This window comes from Mizuhopecten yessoensis, unplaced genomic scaffold (genome assembly GCF_002113885.1).
Source record: "Mizuhopecten yessoensis strain PY_sf001 unplaced genomic scaffold, ASM211388v2 scaffold2921, whole genome shotgun sequence".
NCBI lineage: Eukaryota > Metazoa > Mollusca > Bivalvia > Pectinida > Pectinidae > Mizuhopecten > Mizuhopecten yessoensis.
Window position 1 is genome coordinate 277,891 of NW_018404786.1, and position 12,849 is coordinate 290,739.

Genomic DNA, 12,849 nt, shown 5'->3' on the forward strand with positions numbered 1-12,849 from the left:
TAATTTATATCGTAAATAGAAATTATATTGACGTGGTAGGTACACCTGTTGATAAACTGCAATGGTGGTGCGAAATGTAATGATATTTAAATTAAGCAGAACATGCTAAATCGATGACGTTTTTCAAATGGATGGTGAATTATGACTCCAGGAGAGTTCGTACAAAATGTTTCCGGGTCTGATCACAGGGGATCCTTTATGTGCAGTGTTTCTCTCTCGACACACAACACCGGGTTGTAATACAGGTTCGCTGGTGACACATGATTCAGGTATTACACACACATGCGATGCTGCTATACAACAATTATTTTTCCAACCTTGTCGATTCTATTACATATATATGTAAATACATTTTGACAAAGAATCATTGTGTCGCTGTAGGAGATCAAATTGTAAAAACTTACAATGTTCCTGTATGAGCTACATCTATATAGGGGCGCCAACTACTACCTTAAATGTTCCTGTACGGGCGCCAACTACTATCTTAAATGTTCCTTTAGGGGCGCCAACTACTCACTTAATTTTTCCTGTAGAGGCGCCATTTACTACCTTAAATGTTTCTGTAGGGACGCCAATTACTACCTTAAATGTTCCTGTATGGGGCGCCAACTACAACCTTGAATGGTTTTGTAGGGGCGTCAACTACTTTCTTAAATGTTTCTGTAAGGGCGCCAACTACTACCTTAAATGTTTCTGTAGGGGCGCCAACTACTACCTTAAACGTTTCTGGAAGGGCGCCAACTACTACCTTAAATGTTTCTGTAAGGGCGCCAACTACATGTACTACCTTAAATGTTTCTGTAGGGGCGCCAACTACTACCTTAAATGTTCCTGTAGGGGCGCCAACTTCTACCTTTAATGTTTCTGTAGGGGCGCCAACTACTACCTTAAATGTTCTTGTAGAGGTGCCAACTACTACCTTAAATGTTCATGTTGTTGCTATAGGGTTTCCAATGACCACATTGATGTTCCCAAAGAGGTACAAACTACTACCTTAAACATTCTTTTATGGTTCAAACTTCAATGTTACAACAAAGTCCAACTTATCATCTCGATTGAGCGATGTTCCTATAGGGGATTCCTCCTACTACCATCGAGGGCCCTATAGATGTTCATACTACAACCTTCCAGGTTCCTATAGATATTCCCACTGCAACCTTCGAGGTTCCTATTGGAGTTCCTACTACAACATTCGAGGTTCCTATTGGAGGTCCTACTGCAACCTTCGAGGTTCCTAGTGGAGTTCTTACTACAACATTCGAGGTACCTATTGGAGTTCCTACTACAATTTTCAAGGTTCCTATTCGAGTTCCTAATACAACATTCGAGGTTCCTATTCGGGTTCCTACTACAACATTCGAGTTTCCTATTGGAGTTCCTACTGCAACCTTCGAGGTTCTTATTGGAGTTCCTACTACAACATTAGAGGTTCCTATTGGAGTTCCTCCTACAACTTTCGAGGTTCCTATTGGAGGTCCTACTGCAACCTTCGAGGTTCTTATTGGAGTTCCTACTACAACATTAGAGGTTCCTATTGGAGTTCCTACTGCAACCTTCGAGGTTCTTATTGGAGTTCCTACTACAACCTTCGAGGTTCCTATTGGAGTTCCTACTGCAACCTTCGAGGTTCTTATTGGAGTTCCTACTACAACTTTCAAGGTTCCTCTTCGAGTTCCTACTACAACATTCGAGTTTCCTATTGGAGTTCCTACTGCAACCTTCGAGGTTCTTATTGGAGTTCCTACTACAACATTCGAGGCTCCTATTGGAGTTCCTACTACAACTTTCAAGTTTCCTATTGGAGTTCCTACTGCAACATTCGAGGTTCCTATTGGAGGTCCTACTGCAACCTTCGAGGTTCTTATTGGAGTTCCTACTACAACTTTCGATGTTCCTATTGGAGTTCCTACTACAACTTTCAAGTTTCCTATTGGAGTTCCTACTGCAACATTCGAGGTTCCTATTGGAGGTCCTACTACAACATTCGAGGTTCCTATTGGAGTTGCTACTACTAACTTCGAGGTTCCTATGTTGGTTCTTTCTACTACCTTCGAGGTTTGAGGTAAAAATGAGGTAGTTGGTTCATTCGCTATCTGGAAGATAGGAAAAAGAAATGTCCGTCTTCAGAGAAGATTCTTGACCTTTAGCTAATTCTCTGCTGAAGCAGCTTCGATTCGACAGTCAAGAATCTACCATCAAGGGAAGATCGACGTGACAGAAACATATTGTTTATGAGAGTCCCGATAGATTAAGAGAAAAGGAATCATCCCCCTCTTAGAAGAGGTAAGGGAGATCTCATACATCGAAGAAAGATTCTGAAGTTGTCGAACACTCATCAGTGGGTTGTCTTGTAACATTTTCTCTAGAGTTGAGACAGCCGCCTCCCTAGAAAACCATAGGTACGCCTGTCGAGGGTAAGACACAGTATTTTTCTTTATCACAACGTCAAGGTTGGGATAAATCTATAAATCTATCTGAGCAATATCACGATTTTTCAGTATAATTAATTCCATATTCAACAAAAAGCTGCTTTGACGATGATTGTACGAAAGTTATTGATAAACGTAGATATGCAGATCAGCTATGGTATAAACAGTGTGCATACACACATTAATTGCCAATAGTTATATGATTCTTGTTTTATTATGTACCACAGAACAAATAAAAGGGCGAATACATAAATGTATCTAAGCATCCCTATAGAATTCCCTATAGAATTGTAATACATGTGATAACAGCGAACGGTCGAATCAATCAATACATTTCTGACGAGAGTAAAACAGCATACAATGATTTTTTAATCAAAGAAATTATGATTCAACATATACGGGGAATAAGACAGATTTACCGAATCATTGAGTACTAGCAGAAGCCCTAAGGAATGTCTCTAGTCTCAGATATATCCTCCCCTCGAGAGCGACATAAGAGTCCTCAGGGATTTTCCCGTGATCCTCCTGGGATGGAGACGTCACTCATACTTGAACGAACGTCATGCGTAATCCGTCCAAGTGGTATTAAGTTTGTGAGGAATTCAGACCAAAGAACGAACTGGAGGATGTATGATAACAGAAGAGTGCTAATGTTTGAAAGTAAAGTGTTGGAAATTTTGAATGTGGTCCAAATATTTATTCATATTTATAACATTCTATAGTTTGGTGAGTGATTACTAGAATATCCAAAACACATCATTACAATCCAAGGCCTGTGTTCTTACTAACTGGAAAACATTTGTGATGTCGTTAAGTACTTAAACACAATAGAAGTAATGAGAATGACAGCTGTAGCGCATTGCAATTGTCCTTTGAGATCGGAGGCAATGTCCGACCACACTTAAGCCAATTGATAAGAGATCTTTTGAGATTAAAGACAGTACCTGATCTGGTCGGTCAAGTTATTCTCGTGAAGGAATCGTATTATGGTAATAGGTTTATGGTAGTTTAGTTTTATTCAAACTTTGGGCCATTGGCCCATCAGTATACAATACATATTTTACACAAATCATGGACAATGTACAGAGGATGAAAATAATCATATTCCATTATAATACCCTTAATTTGTTTGCCTCATATATGAATTTTCCTAGTATACACAATTCTTTAATATTATGAACACCCAATAACTGGACGACTTTGAACACAGATGGTTTTTTTCCTATAATAACTGAGATTTTGGAATTTAGAACAGACCAATAAAAAATTGAAATTCGACCTCTAATTCAGAGGGGGAGTTACACTGTTTACAATATCTACGTTCTCTAGGTATATTATTATGCCTTCCAACTTCTATAGCTAAAGAATGGGTAGATGTACGTATTCGAGTTAAACAAATGCGATATTTCTTTGGTCAAAAGTTCTTTGGTTTATCAATGGTAATAACAAATTTTGCTGAGAATTACATGGATTTAACCAAACATCACTAAGACCTAGATTATTTAATTCATCTCTTACTGCTATAGCCCAGTTGAAATCATTTCTATTACAACACTGTAATAAAAACCCATAGGAAGTTGATATAATACAATTTTCAGATTTTAATATCTTAAACCAATATCTTATTATTGTATTTTTTTTCATCCAAACTAGAGGTAACCGTCCCAATTCAAGATATACCATGTTGTTATTGGCCGTTTTTTTCACTTTTAGTAGAGTCTTACAAAAATGTAAATGTACATGTTCTATCTCTGGAGCTTTGTGCATACACCAAATTTCACTTGCATAGAAAAGGATACTGCTTACATATGTATCGAAAAGGTGGAGCATAGCTTTTACATTTAAGTTTAACGATGAACACTTAGAAAATAGTGCAAACATAGCTTTTCGTCCTTGGAGCTAATTGTTTTTGGATAGAAGTGAATTTATTGTTGCAATTTAAAATAACACCTAGGTAAGAAAATTGATCCACACATTCAATCTTACTTCCTTTGTAATACCATTTTTCATCATTATGCAATCTTCCACCTTTTCTAAAAACTACAATTTTTGTTTTTTCAGCATTTACCGTTAAATTCCATTCAGTACAATCATTTTCTAAATTTGCAATCTTATCTTGGAGACCTTCTACAGTCTCGGAGAATAATACTAGATCATCAACATATAGCATCAGATTTAAACTGAGTTCCTCAAACTCATAACTACCCTTGCAATTTTGTATAAAATATGATTCAAAATCATTTATATACATAGAAAAAAATATCGGTGACAGATTTTCACCTTGTAATAATCCAACCCTGTTAAGAAAAAAATTTGACAACTTTCCATCTAATTTAACACAGATTTAACATGAGAGTACATAGACCTTACAACTTTTAATAGCTTTCCTCTTATACCAAGTTTTGATAGCTTATTCCATAAATTTATTCTATTTACCATATCAAATGCTTTACGAAAATCGACAAAGCAACAATATAATCTTTTCTTATCAATAAATGATTTGGATATAATAGAATGTAAACAAAATATAGCATCTACTGTACTAAGACCAGGTCTTAACCCAAATTGAGCATCAGTTATTACATCATATGTTTATGACCATTTTAAAAGTCTATTGTTTAAAACAGAAGTGACTTATTTTCCCAAACAACTTACTATACTAATACATGTACCTCTAAAATTGTTAGGGTCAGTTAGGTCACCCTTTTTATGTACCGGTGTAATGACAGCAACTGCCCAATCAGCAGGATAGAGACCATAGTCCAATATATTGTTAAAAAGTTTACACAAATAGGTAATAAAATATCCCTCCCTACCAATAAACTTTCATTTAAGATACAATCTATGCCATGGTATTTTCCCTTCTTTAAATTACTGATTGCTTTCCAAATTTCATCAATAGTAATTACTTGGTCCAATTCTTCATATAATGGTACTTCATCTGAATGATTGTGATATGGTATGAGTATACCATTCTTACACATTTAATGTATGTGTCAGTCTAACAATACACAAATTATATAATACAGCTTCACAAGTAAAAGCTTCATACATGGAACCTATGTGTATTTTATTGGACATAACTTTAAGAGAGTTAAAGTTATGCATATTTTAAATATAAACAGTTTCGTCGTATTAAACTCACTCAATGAAATAATTAGGTGAAATCTGTTGGTAAAATTAAAAAAATAGTGAATATAATGAATTATTAAATAAATGTTCAAATTTAACACATTTCTTAGATTAAACAAATTATTAATGTTAAAATTATTAATGCTTTTATAGTACGAAAGGTCACTGAAGTGCACTTTTCCATTTTAACAATAGTTTTATGGTGGAATTCACTCACCCATGAAATGATATTCTGATTGAAAAGAATATAATTGACAACTGGTTATGTCTACTAAAAAGATCACGTTCGCATGCTACTAAATTATTGAGGGATAATGTGTACTGACTGGAAAATTATTTCTTAAATACAAATTAGATCCTAACTATAAAAAAAGGATGTTGTATATATCTAAGGGGGTGTTCTCTGAGTGCCAACATATTAACCAACAATAGGCAGGTGTTGTTATATGAAACAATGGCAAGGCAATGATATACTGTTTCATAAAACCTGCATTTCAACTGTGAATACCCGATATTTACCTGTGCTTTATACAACACATTCTCTCAGATATTTTGCCATATTATGTCCAAATCATCCATTAATAGCTCATTTTCACCGTTTTCAGCTGTAGCATCTCTTCACTAAAAGCAGGGATAGTATATAGAGGGGATTGGCAACTCTGCCCCAGTCAAGATTCTATAGCACGTCGCTTTTGTGTTTGTTCACCGAACCGCGAAGTCAACGAGAGCCCCTCTCGATCAGCCCGCGCTTGCGCATCAGCGTTAAAATTAAACACGCACCTGCTTTCGGTGTCATGTAAACAATCTCGGGAGATCGAAGTGATTTGATAACGGTTAGACCTAATTGGGACCGTGTATTAGTAGGTCTTCTTTTTATTCCAGGGACAGGGCTATCGTTGCCACTATGTCTAGCCTTTCGGCTGTGTTGGTGGCTATTACAACAGATCACATTTCGTAAAGCACGTTCCAGTGAAAATAATGCTAATATTGACACTTTTTGACACAAAAACAGCACAAGTTATTTGTTATTTTTTGCCATAAAAATTAGTACTACATATCAAAAAATTATTCAACTTTCTATCGCTGTAAATTTCAAAAAGAAGTATTTTTGAAATGAGCTGATCCCCGAATGCAGGCCATACTTTTTTGTTGCGTTTACCATTTCCGGTTGTTAACGGTTTTTAACAACACGTGTCCTTCGTTACCAGACGAGTAATTTCATCTGTGACATCGCTATCGTTCCAAGTAATGCAAATCAAATCAGGCCTACTTAACATAGAAATTACACAGCTGTTTATTGATATTAATTGTTTTAAAAAATATAATCGATAGCTTATAAAATTTAATCAAAACAGTGAGCAGTCACCAACTACTTTCGCAATAATGATTTACGTTCGAGTGAAAAATAATGCTGATATTTACACTTTTTGACACAAAAATAACACAAGTTAAATTATGTTATTTGCAATTAAAATGGGTTGGGTCGTTATAAAATTTATTCAGCTTTCTATTGCTGCTAATTTAAAAACGATCGGTCAAATACTTTTGGAGTGAGGTGGTTCACATACATGTGGGTTTTTTTTTTATCCCGCATTTTTGTCTATCGACGCCCACCACAATACTCTGAACCACGCGTTACATCGCGTTTAAAAATAGAAAAGTATACCACAAAAACGAGACATCAATTACTATGATACCACAGATTTTATCAATTAAAAGTAATACAATCAGCTTATAACAATGGGATAAACGAAAGACGAAAGAACACTTATCGAGATAGGTTGGTTTTCACACCAACTTCTGCATCTAACGAAGCGGTATCGACGCCATCTTGCTTTGTCAAAATTTAGATAGGTGGCGCTCGCTATCTACTCCGGAATCAGGGGGGAGGTAAGTCTAGAATGACGTGTTATAAAATTGGTAAGGCAGAGAGGGAGTTGCTAATCCCCTTCACTATACGTCCCTGCTGAAAGTAAGCACTGAAAAGTGTTTCCTTATATTCTATATTTTATCAGGGACAGTATATACTATACGTCCCTGATTTTATTCAAATTTTGTGAACTCGTTTTAAAAATCGGCAGAGTGTGCTGGACCTGACATACATGTATGATGAAACTGAACTGTTTTAGCACAAATTTAGCGCAGATGATTTTTCGTGTTTTCTAAAAGAAATGTAAATGCCAAAAAGTTCATTTATGAAATGTCAAAACAACAACAAAAAAAGTAGCAGAAAATCGACCAAATGCATTCTGAAGAGATAAATTCCCTGTCAAATTAGAAACTTATAAATCCTTTTCATTTCAATAATTTGACAACCCATTCTAATTCTGGCATCGTCCATATTACATGTACATTGTTTAAATTAACTAAGTAGTTGTTTTATATACCTTAAAGCAACAGATTTGACACCAGTGCGGATTTCTACAAGCTCGGATGATTCCTTTTAAACTTAGAATTGTACTTGAAATGCTAGCTACATATAACACCTGCTCTCTCATCAGCATATAGAGAGACATTTTTTTTTTTATCTAGATCTTAAATCATGTTATTTATCGAGATATTGAAAAGGGTGGGTCAGGAACAGCTCCCTTGTGGAATACCATTCTCCCTAATTTCATGAACATGAGGAATTTCTTTTTAGTTAAGGAATGCTTATGAAATTGGTTCCTTCTTATGAAGATCCCCTCTTTTAATTTCACTTTCAAATTAATTTAATTATTCAATGATTCCTCTTTTTTTCTAGGATCACATTTATAAGTATTGAATAATGTTACTCTATCACTAATCCGTATTCGTGAGGTACAATTATATACATGTACTCCTTAATTTGTTTTTTGGTCAACAAATAACTAAGATACTAATTAGTGTGTTGTTAAATTATAATTAATGTGCTACATACGGTATCTTTTTTTATGTTATTTACATGTTGAATACTTAGATATACATTTCTTTGTTATCACATGTAAGTTTTACAGGTAGATTTACCTGTTGTATCTCAGACACTTTTTAAGATAAGACTATTATACCTACCAAAACAAGTTGCCCTACAGGTAAATTAGCGATACATCTCTAAAAGTAAATCAGGTATGATTTGAAACACATTGATCATGTTTTAGCAAGGCAAACACCTAAAGTCTTATTGGTAAAAATCACATCATGATGAGAGCTGTACAATTTTTCACCTTCCATTGAAACTAAGCCGATAGAAAACCCTGGTTACATAACTTCTTTGCTATAAAGGACACATTTATACCGAGCATCATTGCTGCATATTTCTTTGGTCAAAACAGCACATCTATCAAGAAATTCATAGACATATAATCATTCGGTCAAAAGCAAAATACATGTACCTTTTTAGAGACACATTGATACATTATCCTTTATTCTAAAGCTTATACAATATCACAGGACTAGGGTCATGAACAACTTGAGGAAGATATCATTAGTGAAATTAAAGTCGTGAAGTTTGTAATGTAGAGTTTTGTAGTAAGATCATCAAATTTGTCGTAAATTTGATTGTTATGATGAGGTATGTGGTATCTTTAGTTTCAATTAATGGAGGATACATGATATGTACATGATTATCGACGTCCTTTTCACTTCAAGGATAAACACCATCGACATAACTGAATGTAAAATTAAATAGTCGGATATCTCATCCCCCCTCTTAAACAACACAGAAACTCGAAACAGTTATTTACAAAAGCTGCTATGAATAATGACATGTTTCATGCTGTGATACCTTGCACGTCACTGTCGTTTGGTTTGACTTTGTCTAACGATCCATTAACAGATCAGGTCATTGAAGGATGTCTGTACTGTCGTGAACCACCAAGTGTTTACCACGCTGTGTCATAGAAAATCACACAACCACAATACAATAAATAATAAATGTTTAGAAATGAAACAAAATAATTTCAGCGGACTGAAGTATTCTTCCGAAACGATATCAACTTACTAGTAAATGGATTCATATTCAACCAGCATGTAATGAACGTACCTAACGAAGGTCCCGTTGGTCCTGTGCTCAGTCCCCTCATGTCATACATGTACCTGGACAGAAAAACATATACTCGGTTCGATGTTCTGTTTAGAAAGCATAATCCTTGAAACCTATCAACACCAAACCAGACACTACAGGGAAGCATTCTTGCATACAAAAATCATTTGCTAATAAATCATACAGCTATTTGGCCAAGCGTGCTTATTATCCTTCGCTCGGCGTTCATATTTCATTATAAATCATTGATAATCAATTTGACTTAGGGTAAACTTATATAATTAATGAATTTGTTTTAACATTTTTTTACAGTGTGCTACTCCATGAATGGCATCCTCTATTTTGTCAAGCGTGCTAGATTTTTACACTGCGAGTAAAAAATGTTTCAGCAACCATGAATTCATGATGATGAGACTTAGTAAAAATTACGTCATCGATAGAGGTGATCACACAACCCGAGGCCAGTAAGTGTGGCATTTGATTGTAACAATACCTCGCAAATTACAGGTTTTATTACACATTTGCCAATGAGATATCTATTCTATCAACTTCAATGCCTTACTCATGAAATGTACATGTATATGGTGTTCAACGAGAACACATTAAATATATTCTATTTATCATATTAAGTTTTTTGTTACATGACATGTAGACTTTTCAGATTTTCCCCCCATGCATTACGGCCAAAAAACGTCCCTTCCAATTCAGTACTTTATCATTCACATTTAGGTTTTTACAAAACATTCCGTAAAGATCCAGCTATCGTGATCTGCTGGTCACATGCATGGCGACATTGAACACACAACCCTTTATCAGTATATTGTGTCCTGTCATTAATTAACAAGGCAGAACAATGTCACCTTACCAAGATATATATCAAATTAAAATATGATGCCACACATTAAAATTAATTGAGTTCCATTGCATACGGTCTGTCCTGAATATAAGCACTTATGTCTGATTTGACATAATCCTGGAGATTTAGTTTTAACGTCCGTTGATTGGGTAAACATTGAGCTAAATTCTACATTGAAATTAATAGCAATACTCAGCACAGAATTCAATGAACAGAATATTTTAGTTTTCATGTTACCGAACATTCATAATTTACTGCAAAGTCTTTCAAAGTATTGACATGTGTATGTATACTACGGCATTCACCACTGCATATACATGTTCATGGGTAATAATGGTTCAGCAGGATAATATAGTTATTAAATTGTCAGAAAGGGATAGATAGTGGGCTTTAAATAGAAATTTTATCAAACTTTCCTAAAAATATGAATTATTCAGTAGAGAGCAAAAAATCGAACGCCATCACTTTCCTCTTTTTATTTCTGTTTGATATACAAGAACTTGATAAATAACTGACTATGAAAGCAGGACTGCTATTGAATGCAATATTTTACGGAATAATTTTCAAAAAAGGAAATATTTGTATGCATAAATAAATGTGTGTAGTCCAGTCTTCTTGGTTCTTTCTTCTTGTAATACAAAGTAATAGACTGCGAGGATACCAAGGAAACATTGATAAAGCATACTTATCTTAGAATCAAAGTTTGGGTGACGCTTTCGGCGTGTGGAAATCAGTACTGTGTTGAATTTTTTATTTTATTTATTTTTGCTATAAAACAGCGCTCAAATTAGATATATATTGTGTGAGGTATTTTGAAGTCTTAGATGTGTGAGTGTGTTTTTTAATAGAGATGCACTTGTTCTACGTTATTTTAGCCAGTAGACACATGCATTCATATACATAGGTTTGAGTAGGTTTGAGTTACTTGTTTCATGTTTTTTTCTTCTCAACAGCTAAAATTACACGAGGGCCATTCATTATATAACCGTCCTAACCTGTTGGTGAACCAATAAACAAGACGCAGATAGGGTATCAAAAGACTGCCGCTATGACCTTGGCAGCCGAAGTCTGTGTTTTAAGCTTTTTACGACATGGTAAACTGACGCCAATCCACTGTTTGTTTTGTTTCGTGATCTCTTGGTCTTAACGATAGATTCTTCTCACCAGTAACAATTATCTCAATAAAACTTCTCCGCATTCTGGTTGTAGCAAGCCAAAAGCGTTTTGGACATTGAAGCACGCCACCGCAATCTGGTCGTCAGTGAGAGATTTCGGAGTCCATCGTGAGGACACAAAATATCCGCATATATATATAAAGATATAAAATCCCAACGAAATTTTAAGCACACGAAATATAAACTAAACGAAAATATGAAATAAACTATTATATTTAATTACAAACCCATGCTGTATTAACATTTTGACACAAGTCATGATAAGCGGTGTAATTATCGTCACCTACACAAAGGTAAACACTTCTATCAAAAGCGTGTCAATAGATCGTTATATTTGTAACAAGGTTACATCACGAAAAGGGTGTATAGTGGAAATAAAGTCGTCGTCGTCAGTTGTTTACGACAATAGCGTTAACTTTGGATCGATTTCCGGCACCATGCTGTCAGGACGGCATGCCCCGATTTTGACACTTTTTCAACAGAGACACGGGCAAATCAACTTCTAATTCTACAGAGAAACTATTGTTCAAATGATTAAAAACACACGTTTTCCTTCTGGAGTAATATTTTCATTGAAATCGCCATGATTTTCCCGCATGGTGTGTCAACATTATCAGAATTTGTGTTATAAAATGTCGGTAAGCCTAATTATTTCCATTTTAGATAGTTATTAACTACCACACAAGATTGTTAAGAGAAAATATTTTACCATCGAGCGATAGTCGATCTATAGTTTTCCCCGACTGGGGTGAACCGAGGTGTGAAAAATTCACCTGGAGTACTAGTAGACAAGTGATAACTTCGGGCGATGTACAGTAAGCCGGACCTATTATCGTATTGTCCAGGATTCAAACACGGACAACTGACCAAACATATATAAACAGGGTTTTAAATATTGATTCCATGAAATATAATCCCAACTAATTTGTCACCAAACAAAACCAACGAAATTTAACCCCAACGAAAATAATGATATGCTTTTACAGTATGAGAATTGAACGAACACTCCTTCTTGAATGTCTAATTCCATGGTCATTTCGGACACTTTCATTCGCTAGTCTTTCAAATCTAGCTGTCTCAATGTTGTACTTCATGTGTCATTGGTCACCTCCACATGCCTGTCAGGAAGTGGCTTGTCTTCCAGACGTAAATGACCACGCTTAAATCTAACAGTATTTAACCTGTGTATATGAAAGATAAATGTCACTATAAACATCTGGAAGTTCGACAAATATTTCATTTCAAGATTTCCCTTTT